At 41.7% G+C, this 24,422-nt stretch overlaps 1 protein-coding gene across 2 annotated transcripts in view; it reads right to left on the bottom strand.

The window, feature by feature from the left end:
* Positions 1-18,575, bottom strand: part of SESTD1 (SEC14 and spectrin domain containing 1) — a 97,428-nt gene extending 78,853 nt beyond the window's left edge. For both annotated transcript variants that reach the window (XM_036319159.1, XM_036319160.1), the window contains exon 1: positions 18,448-18,575. The gene's annotated coding sequence lies outside the window, so the exon portion shown is untranslated. The remainder of the gene's footprint in view (positions 1-18,447) is intronic.
* Positions 18,576-24,422: the final 5,847 nt, after the last annotated feature.

Genomic DNA, 24,422 nt, shown 5'->3' with positions numbered 1-24,422 from the left:
GCTTTCTGTGTAGTTCTCACTTTTGTAACCATGATAATGTTTCACATACTCAAAGATTTATAACAAGGATGAAAGGGTAAAAAAACCTAAAACAGAAATCAAACAGAAAGAAATGTCTCTAATGGAATTTCAAATGACAACCATAACTACACTAAAGGATGAGGCAGGAAGAGAGAACAAACCCAAGTGGCTTTTGAGCACAGTATTTTTAGTTCGTACTCTCAGGCTGTAAGCAAAAAGTAAAAAGCATAAGTAAATACAGAATTCCAATAAATGGGTTTGTGTTTTTTAATAGTGTTAAGGGATTAGCGCTTCTGAATTACAGTGCTTTCTGTGTATTCTGATATTCAGCAAGTAAGTAAATAAAGTGAATCATGGGAGCCAGACTTCTGTAAAGAAGGGAGTTACTAATACAGGATGAGGCAAATGTAGGTTACAGTTGCTCATATGGAAAATAATACAATAATTAAATAATAATACAAGAATAAACTGTTTTGTATACTCACAACTGTAAATCTACTTTTGCCCTACTTGCCCCACCCTGTATAAGGAGAGGCTAGCTAGAATGAACGCATAATGATAGTTGAAAGAGAAAAAATTAATATGTACTCATAGTTTTTAGTACATATAGATATGGATATGTTTGTGTGTCCCCTATCTCTGTCCTCTAAGAAGGTGCTGATGGTTAATTTTATATGTCAATAGGCCAGAATGCCAGATATTTTATTAAAATTATTCTGAATGTTTCTTCAAGGGTGTTTCTGAATGAGATTAATATTTTAATCAGTAGCGTAAAGCAGATTACTCTCCATACTGTGCACGAGCCTCATCCAATCAGCTGAAGAACAAAAACATTGACCCTCCCCTGGTAAGAGAGTTCTCTAGTAGACTGCCCTCAAGCTCATCCTGTCTGATATTCTAAGAGCTGGAACACGTTACCCCCAGGGTCTACTGCCTCCGGCCCACCCTACAGACTAGACTTGCCAGCCTCCACAACCACATGAGCCAATTCCTTATGATAAATCTCCTTAATATAGCCGATTGGTTCTACTTCTCTGGAGAACCCTGACTAAGAAAATGGCCTAAATTCAATGACCTCTTAGCAGCAATGAGCATATGTGCCTTGATCTGTATTTCTAAATACTATTCCCACTAAAAAGAATGAGGGCTGCTTGAAAAACTGGTATTCCAAGTTGGGTGGGGAAAGCAGAAGATGACTCTTGACCATCTTTTGCCAGAATATAAGGTAGTGCTGAAAAATGTATAAGTACATGTCAAAAGGACACAGAATAATATAAGATCATATGTTAAAACTAATGGATAAAAAAATTATGAAAAATAGAATATCAAGAGTCTCAAAGTATCTTCCGAAAAGATACTTCTTACCTAATGACAAACATGTAAATTGACCGTCCCTCCAATACGCTCACCAGCCAATCGGGAGAGCATGTAAATTAACCCAACAAAGATGGCGGTTAATTTGCATACGTACGCCAAAGCGGCAGAGCGAACGACTGAAGGCTCCAGCTGGAGCAGTGACGACTGAAGGCTGCAGCCACAGCAAAGGCCTGGGTCCCGGGTGCCAGAGGAAAACGGTGCCGGCAGCCAGGGGAAGGGAAGGCCTATTGCATGAATCTCTTCGTGCAACGGGCCTCTAGTATTAATTATAAAAGAAAAGTAAGTAATTTTACAGTAGGGAGACCTGGAGGACACCATCATTACCAAGTGATAAAAATTTACATCTCTAGTATTGCAACAACAATAGCATGAACCTCCAGACATGACTCACTGATACATTGCTGTAGTATTCCAGCCAAAAATGCATGATCTGAATCTAATCAGGAGGAAACATCAGACAAACTGAAATGGTGCAATACTTCTAAAAAACAGCTCACCTGTATTCTCCAAAAATGTCATATCATGAAACATAAAGAAAGACAAAGGACATGTTCCAGATTAAAGAAGAATAAAGAAGTAAGACAAATAAAAGTAATGCACGGTCCTAGACTAGATACTATCCCAGGAAAGAAGATTCTCACTTACTCAAAGGGCATCAGAAAATTTAGAAAATTTGGATAAAGGTGATACAGTATTGCATCAATGTTAATATCCTAACTTTGATTATTACACTTTGACTATGTAAGAAAATATGCTTGTTTTGGGAGAAATGCACAATGAAGTATTTAGGGACAAAGGGACATAATGTCTACAAATTACTCTCAAATGGTTCAGAAATAAAATAATATTTATTACTTCATGAAAAGCAAATGTGGTAAAAAGTTAACATTTGGCTAAAATGAAAGTATTAAGAATTCTTTGAATTATTTTTATAACTTTTTCATAAGTCTGCAATTATTTCAACTTAAAATTTGATAAAATGACAGTATTTGATAAGCTTTGCTACATTAATCCCCAGCATGACATGTACCCACACACATTATAAAAACCAAAGCGAAAAACCTAAGAGAGACGTTGAAGTTATCCTTTTCCTATGCCCTCTGTATCAGTATAAATGCCACAGAATGCCGACTCTATCCTTTTCTCTTCCACAGCACTATTACCTCCATTACTGTATAACAAGTATGTCAAACTCGCGGGTTGTGGGCCACATGTGGCCCCACAATGAATATTTTTGCATCCCAGCAAATATAACAGTATGTAAGAAACGTTTTAATAAAAATTTCATAACTTAATTTTTATAATATCCTCTTATACACAATTATTAATAACAAACTACAATGTTCACTAATGACTGATTACTATAATCGTGTTGCATTCATTTCCCTTACGCGCAGGCGCACCATTTCTCTCCACTAATACTAGCAGGGACTATTTTAGTAGCCGATTGCCACATCATTAGTCTTGGACTGACTTGTTTGGTGTGCGCAACAGGAAATATTTCGCTTTCAGAGAACAAAAAAAAAAAAAATAGGTTTATTTGCATTACGCTTATTAATTTGTGCAGTTATTCAGTGTCTGGTAAGTTCATGTTCAAGAAAAAATATTAATTTTTATTAAAATATTCTATTATTTTAGGTTAACAATTGCTCATTTATTTCAGCCCTTTGTATTCAGCATGTCTCAATCAAAATAAACCTATGTTTCTATGAAAATTGAAGCTTTTGTTTTTTTGCAGCCCACATAAACTTTTGCGGCCCAAATAAACTTATTTGGCCCGTGTTAGCCTTTGAGTTTGACATGCTTGCTGTATAACCTCTAAAAGGTTTCCCTATTCCAGACACCCCTCTTTCACATACTTGCAAAATTAACTACCTCACTAGTCTAAAATCCTGAATGGTCCTCCATGGCCATCTGTTCTGCAAGAGTTGTCTTTTCCAGATCAAGCCCCTGCCTCTCTTTCTATTTCATGTCCTTCTCATCAGCAAAAAAAAAAACAACAAAAAAAACCAAGTACAGTTCTCTCAACCTACAATGCTTTGCATTGTTTGTGTTCTAGCATATCCTGCTATCTCTGGTTAGCTAGTCAAAGAAATTCCTTAGTCTTTGAACTGTAGCTTAGCTTCACCTTCTCTGTGAAACCTTCCCTGACACAACACTCTTTGTCTCTTCCTTCTTAGTCCTACTATTTTATCTTACACTATCTCTATTACACTTATCACTCACTATATAACTTAGCTGAGTGGGGATTCATTGATAGAATGAACCAAGTCATATATACTTGTGTTATTTTTACATATTTGTTACTTATTTTTTTTCAAGTATAGCTTACTTTCAATATTATTTTGTATTGGTCTCAGGTTGTACACACAGTAGTTAAGCAACATATACTTTACAAAGTATTCCCCCTGATATTTCCAGTACCCACTGGCACCATACATAATTATTGCAATATAACTGACTATATTCCCTATGCTGTATTTACACTCCCATGACTATCTTATAACTACCAATTTGTATTTCTTAATCCCTTCAACTCTTTCACCCAGTCCCCCAAATCCCCTCCCCTTCTCTGGCAACCACCACTGGGCTCGCTGTGTCTGAGTATGTTTCAATTTTGATTATTATAGACTATATTTCTAAGCATAAACTTTAGCATATGTTAAAAGTATATGCTATGGCCCTGACCGGTTTGGCTCAGTGGATAGAGCGTCAGCCTGCAGACTCAAGGGTCCCGGGTTCGATTCCAGTCAAGGGCATGTACCTTGTTGCGGGCACATCCCAGGTGGGGAGTGTGCAGGAGGCAGCTGATCGATGTTTCTCTCTCATCGATGTTTCTAGCTCTCTGTCCCTCTCCCTTCCTCTCTGTAAAAAATCAATAAAGTATATTTTTTAAAAATGTATATGCTATGGAAGGTCAGGGACTGAGTCTGCCGGGAGCCGGTCCATGCTTGCTGTTTCAAGGGACCTGGCATATATGGCATACTGTTCTTAATATGTTTGCTCACCTTCTTGGCACTATGTGTTTTAACCAAGGTCTCTGAGAAAGGGTGTTTCCCCAGGTAGGGATTTTCCCCTGAAGTTAGGGAGGGAATAAAACCTCTTAACTAAGTGCCAGGCGGGTAATTAATCACTTTAACTATGAACAATCATGCTTAAGCTACTTAATCTTTACTCCCTGGAATGGAGATAAGAAACGCCCTAACCTTTGAAATAGAGATTGATAGGATTGGAATCAACTGGTATAAATACAGATGTAAGAAGAGAGAACCGAGAGAGACAGAACCTAGGCACAGAACCTACACAGAACGTTCTCTAGAGACAGAAGAACTTCGCTGGAGAGAACATGGCAAAAGATCCTGGACAGAAACTGGCCTCAGAACCTAGAGACAGAACCTAGCGAGAGAACATGGCAAAAGATCCTGGACTGAACCTGACTACAGAAATTGGCAAGAGAACCTGACTAGAACCTGGTGACTGAACCTGGCTGGAGAACCTGGACAGAACCTGGCTGGAGAACCTAGCGAGGGAACATGGCTACAAAACCTGGCTGGAGAACCTGGAGAACCTAGCAAGAGAACATGGACACAGAACCTGGCTGGAGATCCTGAACCAGAACTTCGCTGGAGATCCTGATCAGAACTTGGCTAGAGATCCTGGCTAGGCTGCTGATCAACTGAATGCTGTCTCCGTGTCATTCCTTACTCGCCGACTCCGTCCACACCTTTGGGGACCCCTGGACCTGCTGGGGTTGGACCCCGGCATGAGTCAATTTTACTTTCTATTGTATGTCTGTCCCTTTCCTACAAGTGCCAAGTATGACTGACTGAGTTCGTTTGGAGGTATTTTAAGTGCTAAATTTTATACAAATTTATTTTCTTTAGGAATAGGAAAGTAATTATTTTCCGGAATAAGTAGTGATAATCAGACATGTGTGCCATACACTTGCTTTCATGTCTGGGGGGTACAGAAACTTCCTCCTAAGCCCTGCTCCCCAGAGACAAGAGTCCCTGGGAGTTGACACTTTTACTCTCCAGCCAGAAGGGCAGGGATACAACCATGCATACAAATTTTAAAATTATTCCAGCCCTAGCTGGTTTGGCTCAGTGGATAGAGCCTTGGCCTGCAGACTGAAGGGTCCCAGGTTCAATTCCGGTCAAGGGCACATGCCTGGGTTGTGGGCTGGATCCCCAGCAGGGGGCGTGCAGGAGGCAGCTGATCAATGATTCTCTCTCATCATTGATGTTTCTATATCTCTCTCCCTCTCCCTTCTTCACTGAAATCAATAAAAATATATATATTTTTAAAATATTCCATAAGTATAATGATACTAATAAGTCCCTAGAAAACTATTGGCATGATGAAAAAGAATGCTTTATCTTGATCTTCCCTTAAAACTTTTATGACCATTAATTAAATTCCTTCAAAATTCTTAGATTCCTTAAAAATATATATTAAATAAAGCATTATACTTACAGTATATGCTACATTTAGGAAAATCTGACAAGCAATTTGATAATAATCCACTAACTCTCCCCATCATTCATTAAAATTAACTTAAAAGTATCAGCTCTTTTGATAGTTTCAGTCATGACAGTTTCTATAGAAACTGGAAACTTATCACTTAGTAAATGACTAACTGCAAGAAAAAAAAAGTCAGTGTCATTTTATAATTCTTAGTGTATTTTGCTAATAGAAGTCACATATAACAAACCAAACTGAAGAAGTGTTCCTAAAATAAAGAAGGAACTAGAACACCTTATTTCTTCTTCCTCAGAGGAAAGACATTGTTCTCACAAAAGCTAATTGAATTCTTGTCTTTGATCCCTTTTTTCTCTGTTCTCTATCAACTGACCTCTTTTCTCTTGCCTCTTCCTCTAACATGCCCTTCTTTCCTTAGCCCTAACAACTTTTATTATTGAAACTAAGAGTCCTGTCAAGCTCTTAAGTTGAATACACTTGATGCCAAATGTCTACCAATCTATATATATAAAAGGCTAAGCAACCATCAGACCGGTAGCTATGATGTGCACTGACCACCAAGGGGCAGATGCTCAACGCAGGAGCCACCAAGGTGCGGTGACTTGGCAGTGGCAGTTCTCGGGTGATGCACCGCAGAACCAGAGAGGAGGGAGCCCAATTCCGGGGTGTGTCACCTGAGAACCATCCTCTCACAATCTGGGAACCCTCGGGGGATGTCAGCTGGTTTCAGCCCGATCCCCACAGGCCAGGCTAAGTGTCCCCACATGCCAGAGGGACCCCGCACACTCTGCAGATGTCCTTCAAGCCAAGGCACTGCCCCAGGTGCGGCCAGGTGGGGAGGAACCATGGGAGGTTAGCTCCAGGGCGTGTCCGGCCCATCTCCCCCAATCCTGCCCTCTGACCACCTTCTAATTAATTTCCTTTCAATGTGCATGAATCTGTGCACCGGGGCACTAGTTTTATAAAACATTCCAGAGCACTGTGTTTACTAATCACTACCAATGTCTGATTTCTCTGCTACAGTAGCAAAGTCTTTTTTCACAAGTAGTTAGTATACTGTATCCTTACTCTGTATCTCAGTGCTTGACAAAATGCAAATGTTCAGTCAAACAGCATTAATTTAATTTTTAAAAACTCTAAGTGGACTGTATAATAAAATGCTATATTATCTGCACTGTTCCTGCAACCATCTTATTAAAAAAATTGATAATTAAAATAAATCTTTAAAAGAATATTCTTCAACTCAGTAATTTTAAGTTGCCTAAAGAAATATTATTTTCATAAAACGTCTTCTCGCCCTCGCTGGCTTGGCTCAGTGGATAGAGTGTCAGCCTGCAGACTGAAGAGTTGCCGGTTCAATTCCAGCCGGGGGCACATGCCCAGGTTGCAGGCCCAATCCCCGATAGAGGGTGTGCGATCCCCCAGAAGGGGGTGTGCAGGAGGCAGCTGATCAATGGTTCTCTCTCATCACTGGTGTTTCTATCTCTCTCTCCCTGTCCCTTCCTCTCTGAAATCAATAAAAATATATTTTTAAAAAAAGACAAAAAAAGTCTTCTCTTTGCAAACCAGATTCAATTTTTAATTGTCACCTAAAGTTAACCATGGTGTCCAGTATGAGCCTGCACAACAGATGTAAATTATAAAACTACCTCTCTTCTACCAACATTCTTATTTCCTTACTATCTGATCTCAGCCAAGTAGTAAGGAGAAAAGAAATAACTATCTGCTTAAATGATTCACATTTAAGGTGTAGGTAACTGATAGGCTTAAATATTTTCAACAATGTACAAAAGCAGGTTAACAAAAATGGCATTTTAACAGAAATAATATGTTTAAAATAGAATTAAACTGCAATCCAAGTGTTGTTACGATACTAGTATCAGCTCCATCTCACCACAACTCAAGATATGTGTCTGGTTAGCTGCCTATTCTATTTGAAATATTTGAAATAGAGCTTTTATTTGTCTGTGAGTAAAGATAATCCATGATCTGGTAATAATTGTAAAAACCTGTATTTGTTATTTTAGCTGCCTCTAAGCTTCCCTTTCTCCTGCCTCCTAAGTTCTCTACCACCCCAGGTTACCCTTCATACCTCCTGCCCCCAAGAGGCCACAGTCTTCCAGTTTCCCCTATCAAAACAGAAAAGAACTTAAACAAGAACTGCACTCAGTCTTTTAACAGACTTGCTTTGTAGTTGAAGGCATTTTTGTTTTTTAGGGTGTGGTTGAGAAGAGGGTTGGAAGGGGTAGTTTAATGATAACAGACATTAAACAGTATCCTGTATAATAAAAGGCTAATATGCAAACAGCAGAACGACCTATCGCTATGATGCACACTGACCACCAGAGGGCAGATGCTCAACGCAGGAGCTGCCCCTGGTGGTCAGTGCACTCCCACAGCCAACCTCCCATGGCCCCTCCCCCGCCCGGCCAACCTCCTATGGTCCCTCCCTCCACACAACCTCCTACGGCCCCGATCCACCCTGATTGCTGGCCAGGCCAAGGGACCCCACCAGGCCTCTAGTAATATATACAAAGTTATTCACTGCAGTATCATAGTAAAGTCAAAATCATCCTATATAATAAAGAGGTAATATGCAACTTGCCCATCACTCCAACACACAATATGGCCGCCCCCATGTGGACACAAGATGGCCGGCAGGGGAGGGCAGTTGTGGGTGATCAGGCCAGCAGGGGAGGGCATTTGGGAGGGACCAGGCCTGAAAGGGAGGGCAGTTGGGGGCAATCAGGCCTGTAGGGAAAGCAGTTAGGGGCGACCAGCCTGGCAAGGGAGGGAAGTTAGGGGTGACCAAGCCGGCAGAGGAGGACAGTTGGGGGGGACGCAGGCCAGCAAAGGAGGGCAGTTGGGGGCAATCGGGCTGGCAGGGGAGCAGTTAGGCATTGGTCAGGCTGGCAGGGGAGTGGTTAGGGGGTGATCAGGCTGGCAGGCAGAAGCGGTTAGGGGCAATCAGGCAGGCAGGCAGGCAGGCGAGCGGTTGGGAGCCAGCAGTCCTGGATTGTGAGAGGGTAAACTGGCAGTCGGACATCTCCCGAGGGGTCCCAGACTGGAGAGGGTACAGACTGGGCTGAGGGACACACACATACCCCCCCCACCCCCACCCCCCGCACGAATTTCATGCACCGGGCCTCTAGTCATAATAATAATAACAAACACCTACTTAGCACTTAGTATAGTGACACTGTTCTAAACACTTTACACATACATTTTCTCATTTGATCCTCCCAACAAACAATCCTAGGAGGTAGTTACTATCAACAGCCCTGTTGTACAGATTGAGAAACTAAGAGGTCAAGTGAGTGTAGCCCAAGATCACAGAACTAGTGTGGAGCCAGGATGTGAATCTAGGTACTGTAGTTCTAGACCCTATTTCCTTACCTGTAGGATGAACTAAACCATCTAAATACATATCAACTAAAGGCCCGGTGCATGAAAATTCATGCACTGGATGGGGTGGGGGGGGGGGTCCCTCAGCCTGGCCTGCCCCCTCTCACAGTCCGGGAGCCCTCAGGGGCGGGAGGCAACCCAGCAATCAGGGGAAGGCAACGCCTCTGCAGACCTCTGCAGCTGCCACTGCCAGCAGCGCAAGCCTCAGCTGGCCCTGGTTACCTGAGCTTTGGGCGGCCCTAGGCGGCTGGGCAGCCGACATGCGCCTCAGGCCGGCCCTGTGCGGCTGGGGGGCTGAGGGCAGGTCTGGCCACACCATGCAATGCCGCGCCCCTGGCTGGGCTGATAGGACTGTGGGACTCCGGCAGCAGGTGCAAGGAGCGGCCTGACCCGCCTGAGGATGGGTCCAGCCACACCACGCACCTACCACCCCCCTGGTGGGACTGAAAGGACTGGGGGACTCCGGCAGGGCTGAGGGGACTGGGCGCCGCCATCTTGTAGCTATGGGCACCACCATCTTTGTGATGGTGTGACAGTCAATTTGCATATTCCTTCTTTATTACATACGATAAGGGAGTACTTGAATAAAATAAATAGTACACCCATCTAAAGGAATATTACATTTTTTAAAAAGAAAGTTCCTTTAATTCCCCCTTCCACTTTGAGGATAGGCTGAACTTAGTAAATCACTTCCCAAAATAAAGTATGTAAAAGGAAAAATAGTAACCTTACAGTGGAGAAACCTGACAAACACGACCTTGACCAAGTGATCTAAGTTAACATCACCAGTAATGTCATTAATATATCCGGCACTCCCTCACATGACATGATGAGAAGGGCAATTCAACTTATTTCCAAAAATCCATAGCCCCATTCTAATCATCAGACAAACCCAAGTTCAGAGATGTCCTATAGAATATCTGACCAGGACTTCTCAAAACTGTCAAGGTCATAAAAATAATCTGAACAGATTGGGAAACTATCAGAGGAGACTAAGGAGACAGGACAACTAAACATAAATGTGGTATTCTGGATGGGATTGTGGAAGAAGGCTGCCCACACCTCCTTCTTCACTTTTCCCACCAACTTCATTTCTGCTTAACACACTGCAGACATTTCATTGCAGCTGAACCAATCTGACTGCCAACCCCCCCCAAAATAACCAGCTTGTTTCCCAAATCCACATCTCACCTGGCAAAACCTAACTCTAAACTTAAAAAGTCACTCACCAATTGTACTATGCAGTATCCTGTATATTTTATCTGTAATTGGGATGGCAAACACTGGCCATCAATATTCCTACACCCATGACAACAACATTGCTCAATGATAACAATAGCCCTTCCCACTAAATCCACACGGTGGCTCTAAATACTTCTTAAGGCAGTGTTCCATTCAGCCACCATTATCAATCAAAGCTGGCCCATGAAATAAACCCATTGCCGTATATGGTCTTTACTATATTAATCTGTTTGCCTTGATATGTTCCTCCATGGATTTCATGTATAATTATTTATATATACCCCTATCTTGTCCTGAAAAGGATTAATGAGACTTGTAAGACTACATGAACCATAAAAGTTAATAAATTAAACAATAAAAGCAAAAGAATAAAGAAGACCCCAACAATGATGCCAAGCCAAGGATAAGCAAAATGCAAAGCATAAAGCCTGTATGCCCACTCTGGGGTGTTCCACAAGCCTGGCTCTGGCTTTCTAACAGCCATCACAAAAAGAAGAACCCAGTCCACAATCCAGGAGATAAACAGCAAAGTACAGAAAAGAGGAACTATTCTTGGTATTTATTCCAAACAGTCCTTTTTTGTACAGCAAAGAGAACACTATAGAATGAACAAGATATACAAGACACACAACTGCCAGTTTTCAAAGGGTTGGGTTACTCTGACAGTATCCATCAGAAGAGACCTATGGTATTTAACAAAGCCCAATGCAGTTAAAGTGATTTTACAAAGAGCAAGTGCAAGTTTTAAAAATCTCTGTGTCCTTTTACTTGTGTCCTCCTTCATTGCCTCCCAAACTAAAAATATACTCTTTGAAGACAAGAACCATGTTTTCTACCCTCTTACATATAACTCACCACACTTTGTATTCTGTAAAAAAAAAAAAAGTAGTCTTCAATACCAGTGAGAATTTCCACAGTGCAATTCCAGTCACTCTGGTAAAAATTCTCTATCCTAAACATAGGAATTCCCACTTCTAATCAACAGAATAAAAATGATAACTGAAGCCTTAACAGAACTACTAAACCTTCTATACTATTACTGAATCACAATTTATTTTGCAATATCCCAATGCATTTTTTTTTGGGGGGGGGGGGAGGGGGGGTTGCATATCTCTAGCACAAGGCTTGCAGAAATGCAAAATCAATATCAAAGAATCTGATCAAATAAAATAAAACCCATAGCAATAGCTTTGGCAACCCCTATCAAAGGAAAGACAATATCACTATCTTTCAAGAATATAATCAATCAATAGCTCTTTATAAACCAGCTGACAAAGGCAGGTTCATTTTTTTAAACAACTCTGCAAGTCTGCTAGTGGATAATGAATTATAATGTAGATTTTCCCCTACTTCTTTCCAAGAGTCTATAGTTTCAGTAAATGCCAAACTGCCATAGAACTGTACTTCTCACCTCTTCCATACACACATTCCCTCTCTCTCTCTCTCTCTCTCTCTCTCTCTCTCTCACACACACACACACACACACACACACCCATCAAACAAGCTCATATTTCCCTTTATGACAACTACCTACTCCCTCTCCTTCACCTGGTCAAAGCAGAAATGCAATGAAGATTCATAAATTATTTAAGTAAAGTGGTTATAAGAAACATACATATTAAAAAACTTAAATTACTACTCTTAAGCACAGGCATTAGGACACAGTAACAATCCTCTATTTGTATTTGATTAATGGAAATCATTAATAAATTAGTAGCCTAATCATACATTGGTTTAGCTCTTTTATACACTTAGTGTTTCAGTTTGCAGTGTTCTCTCCATTTGGTATTCGCTGTATGTAGACACATCCTATCATCCCAGGAGGGGAGTGCTGTAATGAATAAAAGAACATGGACGGGACTGGGGGGCAGGGGAAGAGGGTGGACACCCAGTGGACTTCAGAAAATCGAATTCCTGCACCTCTGTTTCTTCATCTATTAAAATGGGAAATGACAAATTATCTGTACGTGGGAGGATTATTGGGAAGATTAAATGAAGATTTGTTAAATCTTTTATATGCCTAATAAATGCATATAAAATAGATTCTCAATAAGCGTTGGTTCTCTTACTCTCTTTTTACAGGTAAGGAAATAGAAGAAGGTGAGCAGGCATCTTGTCCAAGGCCAATGGCGAGTAAGTGCAATACACAGGCTAAATGTCTGATTTAGGGCTTTATGTCCTTTCTACTACACCATGCAGTCTTGAAATAGCAGAACCCAACACCTCATGCTCATCAATGTTAGGCACTCAACACATGCAAAAAAAATGTTTTTTAACAATCTGAATACCTATTAAATACCAGGCATTATACTAATATCTTTCCTCATACTTACCCTATAAAGTAAGTGCATTTATCCAATTTTACAGAGAGAGATTAACTTGTCCAAAGTCACAAGGCTAACAAGTGATAATGCAAGATTAATCCAGGTCTGTTGACTCCAGTACTTTCCCCACTATCCTGCCCCAAAAACATGCAGGTATTTAGAAATCATTGTTTTCCAAAATTAAGTTTTAAATAGCCTGGAAATGTTTATAGATTCTTCCAACTTATTAGTGGAATCATCCCTATAGCTCCACCATTCTTTCTCCTTAAATTTGTTCTTGGTAGATGAAACAATTTATAGTAATTAAGGTGACAAATTTACATTTATAGCTTAGTGTTATTTTTTCACTTTTATTAGATGCAACTTCATATATTGTCTCACATCTCTAATATTTCCAAGATTCCTGTGAGGTTGGAACCATTACCATTTTACAGAATAGAAAACAGACGTTTGAAGAGGGTAATTTGCCAAAAGTATACAACTAGTAAGTGTAGGACTTTACTCTGGATCTCTCTAAAAGTGTACATACTTCTGCATCCATTGGTTCATTTAATCATTTGCATTTGTCACCTTATCAGAGCTGAGAGAATTGTGTATGGAAGGATTCCTTCACCAAATATGTAATAGAAAATAAGGTCTAAAATGTGATATAACAATAAAAACAGGAAAAATGAGAAACGTTGTCATGGATTTCTTCCTTCACCAAGGTTTTCAGGTGATTTCTAAAAGATGTTTACAGGGCAGATATTTTCAACTATTCCAGACAACAGAGAAAATGGGGATAGTTTACCAATTCATTCTTAATAGCTGGCTTAATTTTAACACCAAAACCAGGCAAGAATAGCAAACTAAAAAGCAAACAAATATTATGTTTATCTTTTCTGATGATAGATGCAAAAGTCTTAATATATTTGAGTGAAAAACAAAGGATATATGTAGAATGACCCCATCTGTAAAAGAAAAACTATTGTGTATACACACACATGTATGTGGGTATGGCTGGATATATAAATGTATATTTGTACTTATGTACACATAAATGCAAAGATATAGGTTTGTAATATAAATCTCAAACTGTTAATAATGATTACCTTGGAGTGAAAGAAATAAAGAGGACAAGAAGTAAATGGGAGATTTTCAACTTTAACTCTATATACCAATACATTATTTGAATTTTTATAACTAACATATATGTTTGACAATTAAAATACATAAATGAGTAACAGGGCCTAAATATTAACTTGCTGTTATCTCCTCTACTTGTTATAGCAAAAATTAATTCTTTTACCCACTCATTGGGCATTCCTTTATTTAACAAATACTCAGAGTACAACTCTTGTTTGGACATTGAGCTTAGAGTAAGCGCTTGTGCCAGCAGGTACTTAGAACCTATTTTTGTTGTTGTTGTTGTTGTTGTTCATCCTCACCCGAGGATATTTTTCCACTGATTTTTAGAGAGAGTGGAAGGGAGGGGATGAGACAGAGAGAAAACATTGACATGAGAGAGACACATCCACTGCTGCCTCCCGAATGAGCCCCGACCAGCACCAGGGATCGAGCCTGCAACCTAGGTACATCCCTTGACCGGAATCGAACCCGGGACCCTTCAGTCCACGGGCCCACGCTCCAACCACTGAGTCAAACTGGCTAGGAACCTACTTTTTTAAACCCAGGATGGAACAACACTTACTTCCTTCCATAACATACAGTGTTGAGTTTTAAATCAAGTTCTAATTTTTAACATTTATTAGTTTTTAGGTCATATGCCAGGGTTAAGAAATACTTTCTTTTTCTGGAATTTAGACTACCTTTATTCTAAAAGAGTGTAACAGATAATTTGTATTGTTTTGTGTATTTTTTTTCCAATAAAAAAAATGTATTTGTATTTATTCATTAAACAAAGGTTAGAGTCCCTGGTATGTGACAGGCACTATGTTGGACAATGAACATGCAAAGATGAATAAATAACTTGTGGACTCTACCCTCTGGGAGTTGAGAATTCTGCATATGTCTGATCCAAACTAGTACACAAAAACTGAAGCATATACCCTAGTGATCCTGCACTTCAAAGTGAAACTGGCAAGATACTTAGTTCAAAAATAAAAGCTAATTTCAGTTTAATCCAGAAAAATGTTAATGTTTATGAAAAATGTGAACTTGTCCAATCACTTTAATATTAAAGGGAGAAAACAGAGAACATGAAGCTGCAGGAGAAGAGAAAGCCCCATGTCCCAGTGATTAGTGGGTTCTAGGATTAGCTATGACACTAAGAAGCTGGGACTAGGTTTAACTGCTCTGTTTCCCCACAGGAAATATGCAAATCATATCCACCTTATTAGGACAGAGAGAAAAAATTTAGTTGAGAAAGCATAACAAAATCTGGTGAATATGAGGCACTGTGGCCGTTAACACCTGCTTTTTGTTGTTGATTTATTTATTTATTATGCCCCCACTTTGGCAATGATTAGCCAAGCAAATCTGCAAAGACAATTTGAATTCTGTATATGCCCCACAAAGTGGAAAGAATGCAGGAAGTGGAGTCAGAAGACCTAAGTTTATATTCACACCATTATTCTTACTAACTTTATAAGGTTTTTAAGAAGGAGCAAATTACTTAACCTCTTTGCACCTTACTTTCCTAGCAGTAAAACAGAAACAAATCTATCTTACAGTATTATTTCGAAGACTAAATAAGAAAATACATGTGAAAACAAGCAGAAATGATTATAAATCAAATAGACATTTTTCCAAAGAAGATACACAAATGGCCAATGAGAACAGGAACAGATGTTCAACATCATTAGCCATTAGGGCATTAGGGCAATGCGAATGAAAACCAGATACCCCCTCCCAATAGAATGACTATTCTAGACAACGTTTAACAAGTGTTGGAGAAAATGGAACCCTCAAACTTCATTGGTGAGATTGCAAAACGGTACGGCAGCTATGAAAAAGCTTAGCAGTTCCTCAAGAGGTTAAACAGAGCTACCATGACTCAGTAATACCACATCGAAGTATTCACCCAACAGAACAGAAAACCTATGTCCACACACACTTATAAATAAGTGTTCATAGAAGCATTACTCATAATAGTAAAAAAGTGGAAATGTGGTATATCCATATAATGGAATATTATTCATCCATGAAAAGGAATGACGTATTGATATATGCGTAATACGGGGAGCCACATACTTTATGATTCCGTTTACATGAAATGTCCAGAAAAGGCAAATCCACAGATACTGAAAGTAGATAAGTGATTGCCAAATGCAGGAGAGAGAGAATAGGAATAATAGCCAATGGGTTTGGGGGTGTCTTTTCGGGATGATGAAAATATTCTTGAACTAGAGATGTTTGTCCTACTTTATGAATACAATAACGCCACTGAACACTAAGTGGAGTCTAAAGTATATGAGTTTTATCTCGATAAAAGAAAATGATTTCGCCCTAACCGGTTTGGCTCAGTGGATAGAGTGTTGGCCAGGTTCAATTCTGGTCAAGGGCATGTACCTTGGTTGTCAGCACATCCCCAGTAGGAGGTGTGCAGGAGGCAGCTGATCAATGTTTCTCTGTCATCAATGTTTCTAACTCTCTATCCCTCTCCCTTCCTCTCTAAAAAATCAATAAAATATATTTTTTTTAAAAAAGAAAATGATTTCATAAAGTTTCTGTTACTTTTCATTAGTAAATATCCTACTTTTCTCAAGAGACTGTTCCTATTGCTAATAACAGCTAGGGAAGCTCTTTGAAGTTCAATGTTACACGGTGTAACATTGGTATCCTTAGTGAAGTCAAACTACTAATTATGCCAGAGAAACTTTCTCCAGATCATATTAATTTGGTATAATTTTATTTCTTCAAAAGAAAAGTCCTTATTAATATCAAGTGTGTTTTTAGGAAGTAGAAAAGAGCTTCAAGGAGTCTTTATTAAGCACATGAAAAACAGGACAAAATGTAATCTTTTCTGCTTTTTAAATTAGTAGACAGTTAGTTTTCAGATATGCCTGTCAAACAAAAACCCAAATAAATGAATTTGCAACCTCTACCACTTCACATGTTCTGCATTTTGCTGTCAGACTTCTAGGTCCATCCATCATCAGCTCCTAATCTCATCCACCAATGATTCCTTCCAGCTATTATTCACAGGGGTGCTTGGCAAACTCTTTAAATCCAATCAATGCACCCCCTAATGTGTGGGTATTTACAGAGCAGGCCCACTTTTCAAGGTTAGATTGTTTGAATAAACATACAGCAAAATTATTTCCTGGAATTTTGGATGCACAAACAATCTACAGAGTTGTGTAATGCTTTCTTAAGTCCTTTGGGAATATTTTAATGTATTTGGTCATGGGGTGAAAAGCAAGTCACCAACTTCTGTCCACATAAAGCTTCCTGGTTCTAGAACAAAGAAGTATTTTATTGCTCACAGCAAAAGGAAGATACCTTCCTTCTATTTAGTATTGTGATACCAAAATAGCACACCAGTGAAACCAGATAGGTGAGAGCTTGACCCAAGGTGCGTAAACAAAGATAAACCTCCTTTATTATGTATTCTACCTTGGGGAGGCTGAAAAAAGTTTCTCGCACCTAAGAAAATAAGGTTCGTTAAGCCAAAGAAAACCATATGGATTCATATTTTCCAACACAGGGGGTATTCTGAGTGGCGATTTTAACGGAAGGTTTGCCAACCTTTGCTAGAATGCGTGGTGGGTATGGTTGGCACAGACAGAATGTGAAGGGAGAGGTGACCTGTCAAATCGCCGCTATCAAGTTACTCCCTCGCCAGCACTTCCAACTTGCAGGGTGAGGTCTGTGTACCAGAGAGATGTCAAAGCGCCAAGGGAACCGGGGGCTGTCCAAGCCGTGCATCCCAGGGCGGAATCCCTCCCGCACCCTCAGGGGCCGCCCGACCACACCGCGGGTCCAGCATGCGTCCACCTGACACACAGAAAACAAACACATAACAGGAGGTCCTGGCTGGAGAGCCTGCCCCCCTTCCTTTGTGGCTCCTCCAAAGGCTGAGGGATGTCAGCCTGCTGCAGGCCGGCGGAAGCCGAGCCGCTCTCCGCGAGGGAGGCGTCCGGAGCCTCGCGCAGCCCGGGGACCCGGAGCCGGCGTCCCCCACCCAGCGGGCGGGCCGGTCGCCGGCCACACAAAGGAGCCAGCGGCGGGCGCTGGGCGCGGGGACTCGCCCCGGAGCGGGCGCCACCTCGGGCCCCGCACACCGGAAAATACGGATGGACGCCTAGACCTGTTGCACGATTCGGGTCCCTGACACCCAGACACGAAGAAGGGCGCTCAGCAGGGGAGGCGCCAGCGGCCGGGGCTTGGCGGGCCGCAGCCGCACCCCGCAGGCGGCGCGGAGGCGGAGGCGGGGACCGCCCGCCCGGCTGCCCACCTCGGGCGCTTTGTCTGCGGCAGCGGCGGCGGCGGGGGCTGCGGGCGGGGGCGCCCTTCCCTGCGCCGCGCGGCCCGCGGGGGGAGAAAGCCGGGCCCGCCGCCGCCTCCACCCGCCCGCGCTCGCCGCCGCCGCCGCCGCAGGGCCTGCACCCTCCTCCCGCCCGGGCCGCCCGGGCCACACGGCGGCCACACTCACCTGGCCGGCGCTGGCGCTGCGGACCGGCTCTCCCCGGCGGCGGGAGAGGACGCGGGGACGCCGACGGGACACCGGAGGGAGGAGGGCGAGGCGGGAGGAGGCGGGCTGGGGGCGGGGCGGGCGCGGGCGGCGGCGGCGCGCAGGGCTCCAGCCGCTCGTGGCAAATCGTGTCCAGCCCCTGCGTGCGTCAGGCGAGGGGCGGCGGCGCAGGCGGCCCGGCGACCTCCGAGACCCGCGGTCCGACCCGCGTCCGCCCGACCCCGCACGCGCCGGGGTAGCGGCTGCGCGGAGACCCCGCCCAGCTGGGCAGGGGGCGGGGCCGGGAGCGCCCGGGCGGCTGGGGGTTGGGGGCGGCGCGAGGAGGGGGCCGCCGTGCACCCCAGGACCGTGCGTCCAGGTGGGAGCGGCCGAGCCGGCGATGCGGGTCCTGGGAGGAGCGCTGGACTCAGAGTCAGGAAGGACCCGTCTACTTGACCCCTTGGCATGTGTTTTCTCTCCTCATCCTACAATGTGCAGTCGGCTCAAGTATGTGGTGTGCAGTTTTTCAAAATTCTAACATTGACATTCTCCTTTTTTGGGGGGTTGGGGGGAATTCCTTTTCTCCCAAGTACCTACCGCCAGGAAATGCCTGGAGATGGTCCCCCCCACCTAACCCTGCCTGTGATGTGCTGAAGGGTGAAGGCACCTGGCAAGGTGGGCACAGAATGGGTTGAGGCGAGGAAGGGCTGGATTCAAGGCCTTTGTTTTTCCTTGAGGATCCTCCCACTGGACAGTCCAAAATGGCCCTCTGACAGGGGCTACTTCCCCATCTCCACCAACTCCGGTTATTTTTTTCTCCAAGGTACTGACTTCATGGTCTCTATTCTTCTAATTTTATTGTGCAAGTCATTTTTATGTCATTTCCTGAATTCGGTTCAAAAGAGTCATCAACTAATACAAACTCAGGGCAGCCCTGTGTTCCCAATTCCGGGCATTCCATATTACTCACTCTGCTACTCACTTCACTGTCACCTAATTCCATGACGGAAATCTCGCCATTCCAACAACCAGGCCACGAAATTTATCTCTACTAAAGTTCTCTAATTTAAAATATCATGGATGGATTCTTCCTCTTGTAATTCTGTGACTAATAAGCTGTCTCCACTACTTCAGCCTCTTTGCCAGTCTTCAGTTGGTCAAGCCTTTCTAATTTCACTTCTGCTTCTGTCTCATATCACTGGGAGAGAATGCTCCAAAAACAGAGGCTGCCTCTTGAACATCTTTCGGAGGCTCTCCACCTGGACAACTAGAATCAAGTTAATTACTACGATGTACAGATCCTTTTGTGATCCGATCCCTAGACCGCTTCAGCTCCAGCTCTCACTCCCACCACATGTCACACACCAAGTGCACAGGTTCTGTCTCTGTGCCTGAGTATATCTTCCCCATCTGAAATCCATCCCTCATTTAACCAGGTGAACCTCCTCCTACCATCCTTCAAAAGATAAGGCAGCATTTCCTCTTTGGAATCTTCCCTGACTTCCCCTCCTTTCACCACACCCACATCCTCACCCTATACACTTAGGCTGAATTACATATGCTTTCCTTTCTGTTTTCAGAGAGCTTTGTATCTATTCTCTGTGACAATCATTAGCACTCTCTTTTTGCCCATTGTTTTGCCTGGTGGTCTTTTCTTAGTAGACTGTGAGTTCCTTAAAAGGATAGAGATTTTTGAATACTTCATGTTTGGCTCCCAGACTGTGCACACAGCTCAGCTCTAAGAAGGTTCTCTTTAAATATTTGTTGAAGTGTTGATGTCGTTATTCATTTCAACACATACATGTTGGGCATCTACTCAACAAGAGGGAAATACAGCACAAGCCATAGTCCCTGCCCTCCTTAGCCTTCCACAGCATTCTGTTCTCTTTTGCTAGATAGCATTCTCTGCTTATCATTTTAAACCCTCTCCTACTGCCACTCACATTCTTTGCTTGTTTTAATAAAGCAAGAGCATGCCAAATAACTCATATTAGGAATTCACAAAACATCCCTGCCCTTCCTCTTTCCATACCCTCTAGTTCCACACTTTATTACCCAGATATTAGATAAGGGTTACTGCTGCAGCAGAAAAAAACGTTAGATTGTAAGTGCAGAGAATGAACTTTGGGTGCTGTAGTTATCTTCTAATAACCACAGAGAATGCCCATAGTTCAGTCACTTAAATGCACTTGGCCTCACTTCTGGAGGTCCTTTGGCTCTATGATTAGCATTCGTTTTTAATATTTTGTTTAGTAAGATAAGCATATCATTCTATATGTGTAAATTGAAGGGACTACCAGATCCTGGCAAAACAGCTGTCCAGCATATGCTTGAACTCTGAGTGCAGGGAACCACTCACGACCTCACAATAGTATTCATCTTTGAACAGTCCTGCTAGTTGCTACATTGAACTGAAATGTGTCTCACTATACATTTAGTAGGTAGCTATGGTATTGGTAGAAACACCATTGAACTTAAACACAAAATGGTATGGTTTATGACTACCTAGCTGTATGACCTTGAACAATTGCAAAACAGCTCCAAGTATGAGTTTGCTCAACTCTAAAAGGGGGGAAAGAAATAAGACTTTAAATCATTATTATAAATATGAATACAATGTGTATTAAGATGTCCAGTGAATCTGAAGCTAGTACTAATAAGTATTGAGTCCCGAACAGCCCATTTCCCCTTCTGTACATAGCCTTTGAACATTTGAAGTCAGCAACCATAGCATGTGCCTTCTCAAACCACCCTTCACTTAAATACCCCATTTATCTCCTCCAAACACTCATCTAACGAGACCCTAAATAGCTCCTCAAATGTGGCATATGGAACTGGCTCCAACATTCCAGCTATAAAGGGAGGAGTAGAGAAGTACAATTTTCTGCATTCTTTGAATGATATTTCAAAATTCAGTTTGATTAATATTTTTCTACCATCCCATGCTATTTTTATAAACATTGTTTTTGCCAACTAAAAACAAACAAAGATATCCCCAAAATATTTGTTCAGTCTTTAGCATGCAAACAGCTATAAAACTCTATCCCCTCCCATCTGTACTTGTGCAGTTTAGTTTTGGAGACAGCGTGCAGATCTTTGCATTTGCTCTTCTTAAATAATGTTTTGGAAGTTTATGTACCAGGAGCCCCTCTCAAATAGAAAGCAGTGAAATGAGAATAACATTTAAAAAATATTCAGGGGTGGGAGGAAGAATTCCAAAGTTTCTTGAAGCAACAAGTTCCTCAATTCCTAATTTCTCCCCTACAACTTCTCTTAGGCTTTTTATTAAGTACTACATTTAAATATCATCTAAAATTGTGTCGCTTCTCACACACAGTTTGCTTTATAGTGTACATTGCTCCCTGGAACTTCTGAAAAACTCACTAAGCTACGACAAACAGGTACTGCAATGCCATTTTCCTGAACTCAGCAGGGTTAGGTAATGTACTGAACACTCACTCTGCACCAAAACCTACTTCTTGGAGAAACTGCCTCCACACAGCCCCTGCTGAACTGGTGGCCCTAGGCAGTACTCTTTAGCTCTGGGAGGGCACCTGACCTATAAATAGTCAAGTCATATCTATTCAGAAATGACCTGGGGGAAAAACTCAATTCCAAAAGCTGGTCCCATCAGACAATCAACTGCGGAAGCTGAAAACAAAAGGAGGCACAGAGGGTGGTGGCCATGGGTGACCTCACCAGTGAGCAGATGTTAATACCAGCCAATGATAGCAGAAAACATCCCTTCACACATCCATTCACTCATCCATTCAATAGATATTTATTAAGCATCTTCTCTGGTTTAGGGGCTGAGAATGCAATATGAGCAAAATCCACTAAATTCTGCCACATGGAACTTGCATTCTGGTGGATGAGAAAGGCAATAAACAATAAATAAGGCAAACAAAATCTTAGAAGGTGATACGTGTTAGATAAAAATAATGCAGGGAAGAGGACTAGAACTGCCAAGGGGGGGGGGGGGGGGGTGTTGTGGAGTATAATAGGAACAGAGAAGGCCTCACTGAGAAGGTGTCATCTGAGCTAAGGCTTGAAGAAGGTGAGGTAGTGAGTCTGTAGTCCAGAAAAGACACATAATAGTAAAAGCTGAGGGAGCCAAAGGGTGGGTAGTGGGCTAATCACAAAGCAGACATCAAGAGAAAAGCAAAATCAGGCCACACAGAGAGCGGGGTGTTCAAAATCTAGCTGGGAGATTTTAAAAACAAAGTGGCCCCAGTACTTCCCCAGACTCACTACATAAGAATCTTTGCTAATGGGGCATCAAAATCTGTATTTTTAAAACATTCCCCAAATGATTGGGATGAGAACCCCGATCTAAAGAAAAGATCCACCAATTCCTTCTGATACCTTGGGATCTGAACATCCATCAGATTCTGTGTTCCAGAAAGCCAAACTCAATTCGCATTTCTCTCCTCCTAGGACCTAGGAGGCTTGATTGTTCAACTTTGCTGTTATTCCTGGGAAGCCTATTATCATGGCTGAGATCTCAGTTTTTCTAATTTGCACATGTATACTTCTAAACTGAACAAACAGGAACCAAACTCCAACACCCTATTCCCTCAGGACACATGTTTGAGTTTCTTGCAACCAAATTTGCCTAACATACCACACTCACTACGCGATGAGATGCCAGCTCCAGAACTGCAACACTGGGCTGGTGTTCATTCTGCACTTGTTGTCTTTAGGGACAAAACAAAAAAGACAATTTGTGGTTCTTTCTTTAGCCTTTCAAAATCAATTTCTGAAAAGTTGTTCAAGTATTATATTTTAAAATCTAAAGGTGTATAACATTCATTTCATAATGTACATTTAATACATGATCAGTTTCTTAAGAAAATACTTAATAATTTTATTTAAAAATTACTTTGGCCCTAACCGGTTTGGCTCAGTGGATAGAGCATCGGCCTGCAGACTGAAGGGTCCCAGGTTTGATTCCAGTCAAGGGCATGTACCTTGGTTGCGGGCACATCCCCAGTAGGGAGTGTACAGGAGGCAGCAGATTGGTGTTTCTCTCTCATCGATGTTTCTAACTCTATTCCTCTCCCTTCCTCTCTGTAAAAAATCAATAAAATATATTTTTTAAAAAATTAAAAAAAATAAAAATTACTTTAAATAGTCAGTGTGTCAGTTTTTCCATTTGACATTTTAATTCTAAGAACAAAATTTTTCTCTTTCACTGAAGCAGTTAAAAATATCTAATATATTTTTAAAATATACTTTTATGGTGTGTGTTTTTGTTTTAGTTCTCTGCCCCTCCCCTCCATCCCCCCCCCCACCTTCAATCACTTTTACAATTGTTTTTTTTTTTGTAAACAGGCCAAAGGAAAGAGTAAAAAGCTGTGTTTGATTTTTTTGTAAAATCAGCAAAACCTTTTTCTAACAAAACTAACTTCTAGTTGTGGAATCATAGGATTTTAAAGCTGGAACATATCCTATCTATTTCAACATCCTCATTTTCCTATGACCCTGAAATATCAAGCAACACACCCAACTCTAGAGTTAGTTAACAAAACATCAAAGATGATATCCAGGTCTCCTGACTGCTCATTAATATAAGCTGAAAGAATTTGAATATTTGCAATACCAACTGTACGTATATAATGTTACATAATTTAGGCAGTAGTACAAATTTATCTCTTAAACATCAATAGTATTTTTAAAGTATTCTGAATAGCCCTAGCTGGTTTGGCTCAGTGGATAGAGTGTTGGCCTGCAGACTGAGGGGTCCCAGGTTCAGTGCTTGTCGAGGGCACATGCCAGGGTTGTGGGCTTGATCCCCAGTAGGGGGTGTGCATGCAGGAGGCAGACAATCAATGATTCTCTCTCATCATTGATGTTTCTATCTCTCCTTCTCCTGTCCTCTCTGAAATCAATAAAAATATATTTTTTAAAAAGTATCCTATCTAATAAAGACAAAATATGCAAATTGACCATTACAC

This window comes from Myotis myotis, unplaced genomic scaffold (genome assembly GCF_014108235.1).
Source record: "Myotis myotis isolate mMyoMyo1 unplaced genomic scaffold, mMyoMyo1.p scaffold_m19_p_8, whole genome shotgun sequence".
Lineage (NCBI taxonomy): Eukaryota > Metazoa > Chordata > Mammalia > Chiroptera > Vespertilionidae > Myotis > Myotis myotis.
This window is presented reverse-complemented; position numbering and strand designations above follow the sequence as displayed.